Raw genomic sequence first — 16922 nt, 5'->3', positions numbered from 1 at the left:
GAAAGAAAGAGAGAGAGAGAGAGAGAGAAAGAAAGAAAGAAGAAAAGAAAAGGAGAGAGACACAGAGACAGACAGAGACACACAGAGAGAGAGACAGAGAGAGAAAGAGAAAGAGAGATGGAAAGAAAGATACTTTCAGAAAAAAAATTAGAAAAAAATTAAAGAAATTACACACAAGCCCACTAGATGGCAAGTAACTGCAATCCCAGCAGAAGTATTGCACACATACACACACAGAAACACACACAAACTCTGTCATTAAATCCAACGTGCCTTCATGATCAAAGTTCTTTAGTCAATAGTACTAGAAGGAACATAAGTCGGGGGCTGGTGAGATGGTTCAGTGGGTAAGAGCACCGACTGCTCTTCCAAAGGTACTGAGTTCAAATCCCAGCAACCACATGGTGGCTCACAACAACCCACAATGAGATCTGATACCCTATCCTGGTGGGTTTGAAGACATCTACTGTGAACTTATACTAATAAATAAATCTTTGGCCTGAGCAAATGGGCTTGGGTAGAGCAAGCAGAGGTCCTAATTTCATTTCCCAACAATCACATTAACGATCACAACCATCTTTACAACTAAAGTGTGTATTCATATACATAAAATAAATAAATCTCGGAAGGAAGGAAGGAAGGAAGGAAGGAAGGAAGGAAGGAAGGAAGGAAGGAAGGAAGGAAGGAAGGAAGGAAGAGAAGAATGAAAGAAACATATGTTGGTAAAATAAAAGCCAGAACCTTTTCTGCTTTTGTTTTCTTGATCCTAGAGATAGGGTTTCTCTTGGTGTAGCCCTGGCAGTCCTTTCTGGAACTATCAGTGTAGGCTTGGGTAGCCTCAAACTCACAGAGGTCCTCTCTGCCTGCTTGCCTGCCAGCCTCTGCCACCCACACAGCCTGGCAGAAGCCAGAATCTCTTTTTCCCTCCTATTTATATATTTCTTAGTTTGTTTGTTTGCTTGCTTGCTTGTTTGCTGTTATTACTTTTAGTTTTCAATGTAAGTGTGTGTGTGTGTGTGTGTGCTGCCTATATGACTACATGCCAGAAGAGGGCACCAGAACCTAGGACAAGTCACCATGCACCCCCTGAGAATTACTTTTTTTAAAAAAAAAAAAAGGAAATTCTAATCACAGATAACTGTGGGGCTGTCAGAGTGCTTTATAAGGCTTACTGTAAATAATAAAAATTGTGTGTCCTTTACCAAAAAACAGAAGGGAATGGAGGTGGTACCCCTGCATGTTTGTTGTCTGCATGTCTACTTCCTTGTTCGGTCACTGGCTTGCACATTGACACTTTGACCTCATTAAGATGAAAGGCGACCTTTTTGTGGCAGCAAAAAAAACCTCCCTGGAGGTTTGGTGGCCTACCACCTACACAAGCTCAGGCACGGAAAATAAATTAATAAAGATCTCTGAAACACAAATCTGGGGCTGGTACTAGCTGGCCATGGAATCCTATACACACACATGGAGTATTAATTTACAAGCAGCTACATCATTATCTGTGAGGGAGAGAGACATGAAAGAGTTTCCACAGCCTTTTTATTGGTGGTCAGGGTTAGGATTTCTTGTTTATTTCTTTGTTTGTTTGTTTGTTTGTTTGATTTCATTTTTTTTTTTGAGACAGGGTTTCTCTGTGTAGCCTTGGCTGTCCTGGAACTCACTTTGTGGACCAGGCTGGCCTTGAACTTAGAAATCTGCCTGCCTCTGCCTCCCAAGTGCTGGGATTAAAGGCGTGCGCCACCACACCTGGCTCATACACACGTATTTTTAAATATTTTTTTATTACGTATTTTCCTCAATTACATTTCCAATGCTATCCCAAATGTCCTCCATACCCTCCCCCCCCCCCCCCCGTTTTCTTAAAGAGAGAATTACAGTAGACCTGAGGCAATTGTGGACCACACCTTTAGCCTCAGGAGGATTTCTGCATTCAAGGTCACTCTGGCTTACAGAGTGACATCCAAGTCAGCCAGGGCTACACAAAGAAAACCTACCTGAGAAAAAAATAATAATTGAAAGAAAGAAAGAAAGAAAGAAAGAAAGAAAGAAACAAACAAACAAAGAGAGAGAGAGAGATTGAGAGAGAGAGAGAGAGAGAGAGAGAGAGAGAGAGAGAGAGAGGGGAGAGAAAGAGAGAGGGAAAGAAAAGGGGTGCTCCACCACATCTGACTTCCTTGTTTATTTCTAAGAATCCTTGGAAATATGATTTCTTTAATCTGTGTACCCAAGACTAACACACACACACACATGCACACAAACATGGAGTGAGAGAGAAAGATAAGGATGTATGACAGGAATTTTACTTTACAAAAAAAGAAAAAAGAATTAGAAAAATTTAAAGAAATTATACAGAAGCCCACTTGATATCAAGTAACAGTAATCACAGCAGAAATATTGCACACACACACACACACACACACACACAGAAACACACACTGTCATTAAATCCAACATGCCTTCATGATCAAAGTTCTTTAGTCAATAGTACTAGAAGGAACATGTGTCCAGGGCTGGTGAGATGGTTCAGTGGGGAAGAGCACTGACTGCTCTTCCAAATGTACTGAGTTCAAATCCCAGCAACCACATGGTCCCTCACAACCACCAATAATGAGATCTGATACCCTCTCCTGGTGCGTTTGAAGACAGCTACAGTGAACTTATACTAATAAATAAATCTTTTGCCTGAGCAAGTGGGCTTGGCTAGAGCAAACAGAGGTCCTAAGCTCAATTCCCAACAATCACATGAAGGATCACAACTATCTGTACAACTAAAGTGTGTACTCATATACATAAAATACATAAATCTTGAAAGAAAGAAAGAAAGAAAGAAAGAAAGAAAGAAAGAAAGAAAGAAAGAAAGAAAGAAAGGAAGAAGGAAAGAGAGAGAGAGAGAGAGAGAAAGAAAGAAAGAAAGAAAGAAAGAAAGAGAGAGAGAAAGAAAGAAAGAAGAAAAGAAAAGGAGAGAGACACAGAGACAGACAGAGACACACAGAGAGAGAGACAGAGAGAGAAAGAGAAAGAGAGATGGAAAGAAAGATACTTTCAGAAAAAAAATTAGAAAAAAATTAAAGAAATTACACACAAGCCCACTAGATGGCAAGTAACTGCAATCCCAGCAGAAGTATTGCACACATACACACACAGAAACACACACAAACTCTGTCATTAAATCCAACGTGCCTTCATGATCAAAGTTCTTTAGTCAATAGTACTAGAAGGAACATAAGTCGGGGGCTGGTGAGATGGTTCAGTGGGTAAGAGCACCGACTGCTCTTCCAAAGGTACTGAGTTCAAATCCCAGCAACCACATGGTGGCTCACAACAACCCACAATGAGATCTGATACCCTATCCTGGTGGGTTTGAAGACATCTACTGTGAACTTATACTAATAAATAAATCTTTGGCCTGAGCAAATGGGCTTGGGTAGAGCAAGCAGAGGTCCTAATTTCATTTCCCAACAATCACATTAACGATCACAACCATCTTTACAACTAAAGTGTGTACTCATATACATAAAATAAATAAATCTCGGAAGGAAGGAAGGAAGGAAGGAAGGAAGGAAGGAAGGAAGGAAGGAAGGAAGGAAGGAAGGAAGGAAGGAAGGAAGAGAAGAATGAAAGAAACATATGTTGGTAAAATAAAAGCCAGAACCTTTTCTGCTTTTGTTTTCTTGATCCTAGAGATAGGGTTTCTCTTGGTGTAGCCCTGGCAGTCCTTTCTGGAACTATCAGTGTAGGCTTGGGTAGCCTCAAACTCACAGAGGTCCTCTCTGCCTGCTTGCCTGCCAGCCTCTGCCACCCACACAGCCTGGCAGAAGCCAGAATCTCCTTTTCCCTCCTATTTATATATTTCTTAGTTTGTTTGTTTGCTTGCTTGCTTGTTTGCTGTTATTACTTTTAGTTTTCAATGTAAGTGTGTGTGTGTGTGTGCTGCCTATATGACTACATGCCAGAAGAGGGCACCAGAACCTAGGACAAGTCACCATGCACCCCCTGAGAATTACTTTTTAAAAAAAAAAAAAAAGGAAATTCTAATCACAGATATCTGTGGGGCTGTCAGAGTGCTTTATAAGGCTTACTGTAAATAATAAAAATTGTGTGTCCTTTACCAAAAAACAGAAGGGAATGGAGGTGGTACCCCTGCATGTTTGTTGTCTGCATGTCTACTTCCTTGTTCGGTCACTGGCTTGCACATTGACACTTTGACCTCATTAAGATGAAAGGCGACCTTTTTGTGGCAGCAAAAAAAACCTCCCTGGAGGTTTGGTGGCCTACCACCTACACAAGCTCAGGCACGGAAAATAAATTAATAAAGATCTCTGAAACACAAATCTGGGGCTGGTACTAGCTGGCCATGGAATCCTATACACACACATGGAGTATTAATTTACAAGCAGCTACATCATTACCTGTGAGGGAGAGAGACATGAAAGAGTTTCCACAGCCTTTTTATTGGTGGTCGGGGTTAGGATTTCTTGTTTATTTCTTTGTTTGTTTGTTTGTTTGCTTGTTTGATTTCATTTTTTTTTTTTTGAGACAGGGTTTCTCTGTGTAGCCTTGGCTGTCCTGGAACTCACTTTGTGGACCAGGCTGGCCTTGAACTTAGAAATCTGCCTGCCTCTGCCTCCCAAGTGCTGGGATTAAAGGCGTGCGCCACCACACCCGGCTCATACACACGTTTTTTTAAATATTTTTTTATTACGTATTTTCCTCAATTACATTTCCAATGCTATCCCAAATGTCCTCCATACCCTCCCCCCTCCCCCTGTTTTCTTAAAGAGAGAATTACAGTAGACCTGAGGCAATTGTGGACCACACCTTTAGCCTCAGGAGGATTTCTGCATTCAAGGTCACCCTGGCTTACAGAGTGACTTCCAAGTCAGCCAGGGCTACACAAAGAAAACCTACCTGAGAAAAAAATAATAATTGAAAGAAAGAAAGAAAGAAACAAACAAACAAAGAGAGAGAGAGAGAGATTGAGAGAGAGAGAGAGAGACAGAGAGAGAGAGAGAGAGAGGGGAGAGAAAGAGAGAGGGAAAGAAAAGGGGTGCTCCACCACATCTGGCTTCCTTGTTTATTTCTAAGAATCCTTGGAAATATGATTTCTTTAATCTGTGTACCCAAGACTAACACACACACACACATGCACACAAACATGGAGTGAGAGAGAAAGATAAGGAGGTATGACAGGAATTTTACTTTACAAAAAAAGAAAAAAGAATTAGAAAAATTTAAAGAAATTATACAGAAGCCCACTTGATGTCAAGTAACAGTAATCACAGCAGAAATATTGCACACACACACACACAGACACACACACAGAAACACACACTGTCATTAAATCCAACATGCCTTCATGATCAAAGTTCTTTAGTCAATAGTACTAGAAGGAACATGTGTCCAGGGCTGGTGAGATGGTTCAGTGGGGAAGAGCACTGACTGCTCTTCCAAATGTACTGAGTTCAAATCCCAGCAACCACATGGTCCCTCACAACCACCCATAATGAGATCTGATACCCTATCCTGGTGCGTTTGAAGACAGCTACAGTGAACTTATACTAATAAATAAATCTTTTGCCTGAGCAAGTGGGCTTGGCTAGAGCAAGCAGAGGTCCTAAGCTCAATTCCCAACAATCACATGAAGGATCACAACTATCTGTACAACTAAAGTGTGTACTCATATATATAAAATACATAAATCTTGAAAGAAAGAAAGAAAGAAAGAAAGAAAGAAAGAAAGAAAGAAAGAAGGAAGGAAGGAAGGAAGGAAGGAAGGAAGGAAGGAAGGAAAGAAAGAAAGAAAGAAAGAAAGAAAGAAAGAAAGAAAGAAAGAAAGAAAGAAAGAAAGAAAGAAAGAAAGAAAAAAAGAAAGAAAGAGAGAGAGAAAGAAAGAAAGAAAGAAAGAAAGAAGAAAAGAAAAGGAGAGAGACACAGAGACAGACAGAGACACACAGAGAGAGAGACAGAGAGAGAAAGAGAAAGAGAGATGGAAAGAAAGATACTTTCAGAAAAAAAATTAGAAAAAAATTAAAGAAATTACACACAAGCCCACTAGATGGCAAGTAACTGCAATCCCAGCAGAAGTATTGCACACATACACACACAGAAAAACACACAAACTCTGTCATTAAATCCAACGTGCCTTCATGATCAAAGTTCTTTAGTCAATAGTACTAGAAGGAACATAAGTCGGGGGCTGGTGAGATGGTTCAGTGGGTAAGAGCACCGACTGCTCTTCCAAAGGTACTGAGTTCAAATCCCAGCAACCACATGGTGGCTCACAACAACCCACAATGAGATCTGATACCCTATCCTGGTGGGTTTGAAGACATCTACTGTGAACTTATACTAATAAATAAATCTTTGGCCTGAGCAAATGGGCTTGGGTAGAGCAAGCAGAGGTCCTAATTTCATTTCCCAACAATCACATTAACGATCACAACCATCTTTACAACTAAAGTGTGTACTCATATACATAAAATAAATAAATCTCGGAAGGAAGGAAGGAAGGAAGGAAGGAAGGAAGGAAGGAAGGAAGGAAGGAAGGAAGGAAGGAAGGAAGGAAGGAAGGAAGAGAAGAATGAAAGAAACATATGTTGGTAAAATAAAAGCCAGAACCTTTTCTGCTTTTGTTTTCTTGATCCTAGAGATAGGGTTTCTCTTGGTGTAGCCCTGGCAGTCCTTTCTGGAACTATCAGTGTAGGCTTGGGTAGCCTCAAACTCACAGAGGTCCTCTCTGCCTGCTTGCCTGCCAGCCTCTGCCAACCACACAGCCTGGCAGAAGCCAGAATCTCTTTTTCCCTCCTATTTATATATTTCTTAGTTTGTTTGTTTGCTTGCTTGCTTGTTTGCTGTTATTACTTTTAGTTTTCAATGTAAGTGTGTGTGTGTGTGTGTGCTGCCTATATGACTACATGCCAGAAGAGGGCACCAGAACCTAGGACAAGTCACCATGCACCCCCTGAGAATTACTTTTTTAAAAAAAAAAAAAAAAGGAAATTCTAATCACAGATATCTGTGGGGCTGTCAGAGTGCTTTATAAGGCTTACTGTAAATAATAAAAATTGTGTGTCCTTTACCAAAAAACAGAAGGGAATGGAGGTGGTACCCCTGCATGTTTGTTGTCTGCATGTCTACTTCCTTGTTCGGTCACTGGCTTGCACATTGACACTTTGACCTCATTAAGATGAAAGGCGACCTTTTTGTGGCAGCAAAAAAAACCTCCCTGGAGGTTTGGTGGCCTACCACCTACACAAGCTCAGGCACGGAAAATAAATTAATAAAGATCTCTGAAACACAAATCTGGGGCTGGTACTAGCTGGCCATGGAATCCTATACACACACATGGAGTATTAATTTACAAGCAGCTACATCATTACCTGTGAGGGAGAGAGACATGAAAGAGTTTCCACAGCCTTTTTATTGGTGGTCAGGGTTAGGATTTCTTGTTTATTTCTTTGTTTGTTTGTTTGTTTGTTTGATTTCATTTTTTTTTTTTTGAGACAGGGTTTCTCTGTGTAGCCTTGGCTGTCCTGGAACTCACTTTGTGGACCAGGCTGGCCTTGAACTTAGAAATCTGCCTGCCTCTGCCTCCCAAGTGCTGGGATTAAAGGCGTGCGCCACCACACCCGGCTCATACACACGTTTTTTTAAATATTTTTTTATTACGTATTTTCCTCAATTACATTTCCAATGCTATCCCAAATGTCCTCCATACCCTCCCACCCCCCCTGTTTTCTTAAAGAGAGAATTACAGTAGACCTGAGGCAATTGTGGACCACACCTTTAGCCTCAGGAGGATTTCTGCATTCAAGGTCACCCTGGCTTACAGAGTGACATCCAAGTCAGCCAGGGCTACACAAAGAAAAACTACCTGAGAAAAAAATAATAATTGAAAGAAAGAAAGAAACAAACAAACAAACAAAGAGAGAGAGAGAGATTGAGAGAGAGAGAGAGAGACAGAGAGAGAGAGAGAGAGAGACAGAGGGGAGAGAAAGAGAGAGGGAAAGAAAAGGGGTGCTCCACCACATCTGGCTTCCTTGTTTATTTCTAAGAATCCTTGGAAATATGATTTCTTTAATCTGTGTACCCAAGACTAACACACACACACACATGCACACAAACATGGAGTGAGAGAGAAAGATAAGGAGGTATGACAGGAATTTTACTTTACAAAAAAAGAAAAAAGAATTAGAAAAATTTAAAGAAATTATACAGAAGCCCACTTGATGTCAAGTAACAGTAATCACAGCAGAAATATTGCACACACACACACACAGACACACACACAGAAACACACACTGTCATTAAATCCAACATGCCTTCATGATCAAAGTTCTTTAGTCAATAGTACTAGAAGGAACATGTGTCCAGGGCTGGTGAGATGGTTCAGTGGGGAAGAGCACTGACTGCTCTTCCAAATGTACTGAGTTCAAATCCCAGCAACCACATGGTCCCTCACAACCACCCATAATGAGATCCGATACCCTCTCCTGGTGCGTTTGAAGACAGCTACAGTGAACTTATACTAATAAATAAATCTTTTGCCTGAGCAAGTGGGCTTGGCTAGAGCAAACAGAGGTCCTAAGCTCAATTCCCAACAATCACATGAAGGATCACAACTATCTGTACAACTAAAGTGTGTACTCATATACATAAAATACATAAATCTTGAAAGAAAGAAAGAAAGAAAGAAAGGAAGGAAGAAGGAAAGAGAGAGAGAGAGAGAGAGAAAGAAAGAAAGAAAGAAAGAAAGAAAGAAAGAAAGAAAGAAAGAAAGAAAGAAAGAGAGAGAGAGAGAGAGAAAGAAAGAAAGAAGAAAAGAAAAGGAGAGAGACACAGAGACAGACAGAGACACACAGAGAGAGAGACAGAGAGAGAAAGAGAAAGAGAGATGGAAAGAAAGATACTTTCAGAAAAAAAATTAGAAAAAAATTAAAGAAATTACACACAAGCCCACTAGATGGCAAGTAACTGCAATCCCAGCAGAAGTATTGCACACATACACACACAGAAACACACACAAACTCTGTCATTAAATCCAACGTGCCTTCATGATCAAAGTTCTTTAGTCAATAGTACTAGAAGGAACATAAGTCGGGGGCTGGTGAGATGGTTCAGTGGGTAAGAGCACCGACTGCTCTTCCAAAGGTACTGAGTTCAAATCCCAGCAACCACATGGTGGCTCACAACAACCCACAATGAGATCTGATACCCTATCCTGGTGGGTTTGAAGACATCTACTGTGAACTTATACTAATAAATAAATCTTTGGCCTGAGCAAATGGGCTTGGGTAGAGCAAGCAGAGGTCCTAATTTCATTTCCCAACAATCACATTAACGATCACAACCATCTTTACAACTAAAGTGTGTATTCATATACATAAAATAAATAAATCTCGGAAGGAAGGAAGGAAGGAAGGAAGGAAGGAAGGAAGGAAGGAAGGAAGGAAGGAAGGAAGAGAAGAATGAAAGAAACATATGTTGGTAAAATAAAAGCCAGAACCTTTTCTGCTTTTGTTTTCTTGATCCTAGAGATAGGGTTTCTCTTGGTGTAGCCCTGGCAGTCCTTTCTGGAACTATCAGTGTAGGCTTGGGTAGCCTCAAACTCACAGAGGTCCTCTCTGCCTGCTTGCCTGCCAGCCTCTGCCACCCACACAGCCTGGCAGAAGCCAGAATCTCTTTTTCCCTCCTATTTATATATTTCTTAGTTTGTTTGTTTGCTTGCTTGCTTGTTTGCTGTTATTACTTTTAGTTTTCAATGTAAGTGTGTGTGTGTGTGTGTGTGCTGCCTATATGACTACATGCCAGAAGAGGGCACCAGAACCTAGGACAAGTCACCATGCACCCCCTGAGAATTACTTTTTTTAAAAAAAAAAAAAGGAAATTCTAATCACAGATAACTGTGGGGCTGTCAGAGTGCTTTATAAGGCTTACTGTAAATAATAAAAATTGTGTGTCCTTTACCAAAAAACAGAAGGGAATGGAGGTGGTACCCCTGCATGTTTGTTGTCTGCATGTCTACTTCCTTGTTCGGTCACTGGCTTGCACATTGACACTTTGACCTCATTAAGATGAAAGGCGACCTTTTTGTGGCAGCAAAAAAAACCTCCCTGGAGGTTTGGTGGCCTACCACCTACACAAGCTCAGGCACGGAAAATAAATTAATAAAGATCTCTGAAACACAAATCTGGGGCTGGTACTAGCTGGCCATGGAATCCTATACACACACATGGAGTATTAATTTACAAGCAGCTACATCATTATCTGTGAGGGAGAGAGACATGAAAGAGTTTCCACAGCCTTTTTATTGGTGGTCAGGGTTAGGATTTCTTGTTTATTTCTTTGTTTGTTTGTTTGTTTGTTTGATTTCATTTTTTTTTTTGAGACAGGGTTTCTCTGTGTAGCCTTGGCTGTCCTGGAACTCACTTTGTGGACCAGGCTGGCCTTGAACTTAGAAATCTGCCTGCCTCTGCCTCCCAAGTGCTGGGATTAAAGGCGTGCGCCACCACACCTGGCTCATACACACGTATTTTTAAATATTTTTTTATTACGTATTTTCCTCAATTACATTTCCAATGCTATCCCAAATGTCCTCCATACCCTCCCCCCCCCCCCCCCGTTTTCTTAAAGAGAGAATTACAGTAGACCTGAGGCAATTGTGGACCACACCTTTAGCCTCAGGAGGATTTCTGCATTCAAGGTCACCCTGGCTTACAGAGTGACATCCAAGTCAGCCAGGGCTACACAAAGAAAACCTACCTGAGAAAAAAATAATAATTGAAAGAAAGAAAGAAAGAAAGAAAGAAAGAAACAAACAAACAAACAAAGAGAGAGAGAGAGATTGAGAGAGAGAGAGAGAGAGAGAGAGAGAGAGAGAGAGAGAGAGGGGAGAGAAAGAGAGAGGGAAAGAAAAGGGGTGCTCCACCACATCTGGCTTCCTTGTTTATTTCTAAGAATCCTTGGAAATATGATTTCTTTAATCTGTGTACCCAAGACTAACACACACACACACATGCACACAAACATGGAGTGAGAGAGAAAGATAAGGATGTATGACAGGAATTTTACTTTACAAAAAAAGAAAAAAGAATTAGAAAAATTTAAAGAAATTATACAGAAGCCCACTTGATATCAAGTAACAGTAATCACAGCAGAAATATTGCACACACACACACACACACACACACACAGAAACACACACTGTCATTAAATCCAACATGCCTTCATGATCAAAGTTCTTTAGTCAATAGTACTAGAAGGAACATGTGTCCAGGGCTGGTGAGATGGTTCAGTGGGGAAGAGCACTGACTGCTCTTCCAAATGTACTGAGTTCAAATCCCAGCAACCACATGGTCCCTCACAACCACCAATAATGAGATCTGATACCCTCTCCTGGTGCGTTTGAAGACAGCTACAGTGAACTTATACTAATAAATAAATCTTTTGCCTGAGCAAGTGGGCTTGGCTAGAGCAAACAGAGGTCCTAAGCTCAATTCCCAACAATCACATGAAGGATCACAACTATCTGTACAACTAAAGTGTGTACTCATATACATAAAATACATAAATCTTGAAAGAAAGAAAGAAAGAAAGAAAGGAAGGAAGAAGGAAAGAGAGAGAGAGAGAGAGAGAAAGAAAGAAAGAAAGAAAGAAAGAAAGAAAGAAAGAGAGAGAGAGAGAGAGAGAAAGAAAGAAAGAAGAAAAGAAAAGGAGAGAGACACAGAGACAGACAGAGACACACAGAGAGAGAGACAGAGAGAGAAAGAGAAAGAGAGATGGAAAGAAAGATACTTTCAGAAAAAAAATTAGAAAAAAATTAAAGAAATTACACACAAGCCCACTAGATGGCAAGTAACTGCAATCCCAGCAGAAGTATTGCACACATACACACACAGAAACACACACAAACTCTGTCATTAAATCCAACGTGCCTTCATGATCAAAGTTCTTTAGTCAATAGTACTAGAAGGAACATAAGTCGGGGGCTGGTGAGATGGTTCAGTGGGTAAGAGCACCGACTGCTCTTCCAAAGGTACTGAGTTCAAATCCCAGCAACCACATGGTGGCTCACAACAACCCACAATGAGATCTGATACCCTATCCTGGTGGGTTTGAAGACATCTACTGTGAACTTATACTAATAAATAAATCTTTGGCCTGAGCAAATGGGCTTGGGTAGAGCAAGCAGAGGTCCTAATTTCATTTCCCAACAATCACATTAACGATCACAACCATCTTTACAACTAAAGTGTGTACTCATATACATAAAATAAATAAATCTCGGAAGGAAGGAAGGAAGGAAGGAAGGAAGGAAGGAAGGAAGGAAGGAAGGAAGGAAGGAAGGAAGAGAAGAATGAAAGAAACATATGTTGGTAAAATAAAAGCCAGAACCTTTTCTGCTTTTGTTTTCTTGATCCTAGAGATAGGGTTTCTCTTGGTGTAGCCCTGGCAGTCCTTTCTGGAACTATCAGTGTAGGCTTGGGTAGCCTCAAACTCACAGAGGTCCTCTCTGCCTGCTTGCCTGCCAGCCTCTGCCACCCACACAGCCTGGCAGAAGCCAGAATCTCCTTTTCCCTCCTATTTATATATTTCTTAGTTTGTTTGTTTGCTTGCTTGCTTGTTTGCTGTTATTACTTTTAGTTTTCAATGTAAGTGTGTGTGTGTGTGTGCTGCCTATATGACTACATGCCAGAAGAGGGCACCAGAACCTAGGACAAGTCACCATGCACCCCCTGAGAATTACTTTTTAAAAAAAAAAAAAAAGGAAATTCTAATCACAGATATCTGTGGGGCTGTCAGAGTGCTTTATAAGGCTTACTGTAAATAATAAAAATTGTGTGTCCTTTACCAAAAAACAGAAGGGAATGGAGGTGGTACCCCTGCATGTTTGTTGTCTGCATGTCTACTTCCTTGTTCGGTCACTGGCTTGCACATTGACACTTTGACCTCATTAAGATGAAAGGCGACCTTTTTGTGGCAGCAAAAAAAACCTCCCTGGAGGTTTGGTGGCCTACCACCTACACAAGCTCAGGCACGGAAAATAAATTAATAAAGATCTCTGAAACACAAATCTGGGGCTGGTACTAGCTGGCCATGGAATCCTATACACACACATGGAGTATTAATTTACAAGCAGCTACATCATTACCTGTGAGGGAGAGAGACATGAAAGAGTTTCCACAGCCTTTTTATTGGTGGTCGGGGTTAGGATTTCTTGTTTATTTCTTTGTTTGTTTGTTTGTTTGTTTGTTTGATTTCATTTTTTTTTTTTGAGACAGGGTTTCTCTGTGTAGCCTTGGCTGTCCTGGAACTCACTTTGTGGACCAGGCTGGCCTTGAACTTAGAAATCTGCCTGCCTCTGCCTCCCAAGTGCTGGGATTAAAGGCGTGCGCCACCACACCCGGCTCATACACACGTTTTTTTAAATATTTTTTTATTACGTATTTTCCTCAATTACATTTCCAATGCTATCCCAAATGTCCTCCATACCCTCCCCCCCCCCTGTTTTCTTAAAGAGAGAATTACAGTAGACCTGAGGCAATTGTGGACCACACCTTTAGCCTCAGGAGGATTTCTGCATTCAAGGTCACCCTGGCTTACAGAGTGACATCCAAGTCAGCCAGGGCTACACAAAGAAAACCTACCTGAGAAAAAAATAATAATTGAAAGAAAGAAAGAAAGAAACAAACAAACAAAGAGAGAGAGAGAGATTGAGAGAGAGAGAGAGAGAGAGAGAGAGAGAGAGAGAGAGGGGAGAGAAAGAGAGAGGGAAAGAAAAGGGGTGCTCCACCACATCTGGCTTCCTTGTTTATTTCTAAGAATCCTTGGAAATATGATTTCTTTAATCTGTGTACCCAAGACTAACACACACACACACACATGCACACAAACATGGAGTGAGAGAGAAAGATAAGGAGGTATGACAGGAATTTTACTTTACAAAAAAAGAAAAAAGAATTAGAAAAATTTAAAGAAATTATACAGAAGCCCACTTGATGTCAAGTAACAGTAATCACAGCAGAAATATTGCACACACACACACACAGACACACACACAGAAACACACACTGTCATTAAATCCAACATGCCTTCATGATCAAAGTTCTTTAGTCAATAGTACTAGAAGGAACATGTGTCCAGGGCTGGTGAGATGGTTCAGTGGGGAAGAGCACTGACTGCTCTTCCAAATGTACTGAGTTCAAATCCCAGCAACCACATGGTCCCTCACAACCACCCATAATGAGATCTGATACCCTCTCCTGGTGCGTTTGAAGACAGCTACAGTGAACTTATACTAATAAATAAATCTTTTGCCTGAGCAAGTGGGCTTGGCTAGAGCAAACAGAGGTCCTAAGCTCAATTCCCAACAATCACATGAAGGATCACAACTATCTGTACAACTAAAGTGTGTACTCATATACATAAAATACATAAATCTTGAAAGAAAGAAAGAAAGAAAGAAAGGAAGGAAGAAGGAAAGAGAGAGAGAGAGAGAGAGAAAGAAAGAAAGAAAGAAAGAAAGAAAGAGAGAGAGAGAGAGAGAGAAAGAAAGAAAGAAGAAAAGAAAAGGAGAGAGACACAGAGACAGACAGAGACACACAGAGAGAGAGACAGAGAGAGAAAGAGAAAGAGAGATGGAAAGAAAGATACTTTCAGAAAAAAAATTAGAAAAAAATTAAAGAAATTACACACAAGCCCACTAGATGGCAAGTAACTGCAATCCCAGCAGAAGTATTGCACACATACACACACAGAAACACACACAAACTCTGTCATTAAATCCAACGTGCCTTCATGATCAAAGTTCTTTAGTCAATAGTACTAGAAGGAACATAAGTCGGGGGCTGGTGAGATGGTTCAGTGGGTAAGAGCACCGACTGCTCTTCCAAAGGTACTGAGTTCAAATCCCAGCAACCACATGGTGGCTCACAACAACCCACAATGAGATCTGATACCCTATCCTGGTGGGTTTGAAGACATCTACTGTGAACTTATACTAATAAATAAATCTTTGGCCTGAGCAAATGGGCTTGGGTAGAGCAAGCAGAGGTCCTAATTTCATTTCCCAACAATCACATTAACGATCACAACCATCTTTACAACTAAAGTGTGTACTCATATACATAAAATAAATAAATCTCGGAAGGAAGGAAGGAAGGAAGGAAGGAAGGAAGGAAGGAAGGAAGGAAGGAAGGAAGGAAGAGAAGAATGAAAGAAACATATGTTGGTAAAATAAAAGCCAGAACCTTTTCTGCTTTTGTTTTCTTGATCCTAGAGATAGGGTTTCTCTTGGTGTAGCCCTGGCAGTCCTTTCTGGAACTATCAGTGTAGGCTTGGGTAGCCTCAAACTCACAGAGGTCCTCTCTGCCTGCTTGCCTGCCAGCCTCTGCCACCCACACAGCCTGGCAGAAGCCAGAATCTCTTTTTCCCTCCTATTTATATATTTCTTAGTTTGTTTGTTTGCTTGCTTGCTTGTTTGCTGTTATTACTTTTAGTTTTCAATGTAAGTGTGTGTGTGTGTGTGCTGCCTATATGACTACATGCCAGAAGAGGGCACCAGAACCTAGGACAAGTCACCATGCACCCCCTGAGAATTACTTTTTAAAAAAAAAAAAAAAGGAAATTCTAATCACAGATATCTGTGGGGCTGTCAGAGTGCTTTATAAGGCTTACTGTAAATAATAAAAATTGTGTGTCCTTTACCAAAAAACAGAAGGGAATGGAGGTGGTACCCCTGCATGTTTGTTGTCTGCATGTCTACTTCCTTGTTCGGTCACTGGCTTGCACATTGACACTTTGACCTCATTAAGATGAAAGGCGACCTTTTTGTGGCAGCAAAAAAAACCTCCCTGGAGGTTTGGTGGCCTACCACCTACACAAGCTCAGGCACGGAAAATAAATTAATAAAGATCTCTGAAACACAAATCTGGGGCTGGTACTAGCTGGCCATGGAATCCTATACACACACATGGAGTATTAATTTACAAGCAGCTACATCATTACCTGTGAGGGAGAGAGACATGAAAGAGTTTCCACAGCCTTTTTATTGGTGGTCAGGGTTAGGATTTCTTGTTTATTTCTTTGTTTGTTTGTTTGTTTGTTTGATTTCATTTTTTTTTTTTTTTTTGAGACAGGGTTTCTCTGTGTAGCCTTGGCTGTCCTGGAACTCACTTTGTGGACCAGGCTGGCCTTGAACTTAGAAATCTGCCTGCCTCTGCCTCCCAAGTGCTGGGATTAAAGGCGTGCGCCACCACACCCGGCTCATACACACGTTTTTTTAAATATTTTTTTATTACGTATTTTCCTCAATTACATTTCCAATGCTATCCCAAATGTCCTCCATACCCTCCCCCCCCCCCCTGTTTTCTTAAAGAGAGAATTACAGTAGACCTGAGGCAATTGTGGACCACACCTTTAGCCTCAGGAGGATTTCTGCATTCAAGGTCACCCTGGCTTACAGAGTGACATCCAAGTCAGCCAGGGCTACACAAAGAAAACCTACCTGAGAAAAAAATAATAATTGAAAGAAAGAAAGAAACAAACAAACAAACAAAGAGAGAGAGAGAGATTGAGAGAGAGAGAGAGAGAGAGAGAGAGAGAGAGAGAGAGAGAGAGGGGAGAGAAAGAGAGAGGGAAAGAAAAGGGGTGCTCCACCACATCTGGCTTCCTTGTTTATTTCTAAGAATCCTTGGAAATATGATTTCTTTAATCTGTGTACCCAAGACTAACACACACACACACATGCACACAAACATGGAGTGAGAGAGAAAGATAAGGAGGTATGACAGGAATTTTACTTTACAAAAAAAGAAAAAAGAATTAGAAAAATTTAAAGAAATTATACAGAAGCCCACTTGATGTCAAGTAACAGTAATCACAGCAGAAATATTGCACACACACACACACAGACACACACA

The sequence above is a fragment of the Mus caroli genome, unplaced genomic scaffold, assembly GCF_978045245.1.
Source record: "Mus caroli unplaced genomic scaffold, Mus_caroli_1 scaffold_43, whole genome shotgun sequence".
Classification (NCBI taxonomy): Eukaryota; Metazoa; Chordata; class Mammalia; order Rodentia; family Muridae; genus Mus; species Mus caroli.
This window is presented reverse-complemented; position numbering follows the sequence as displayed.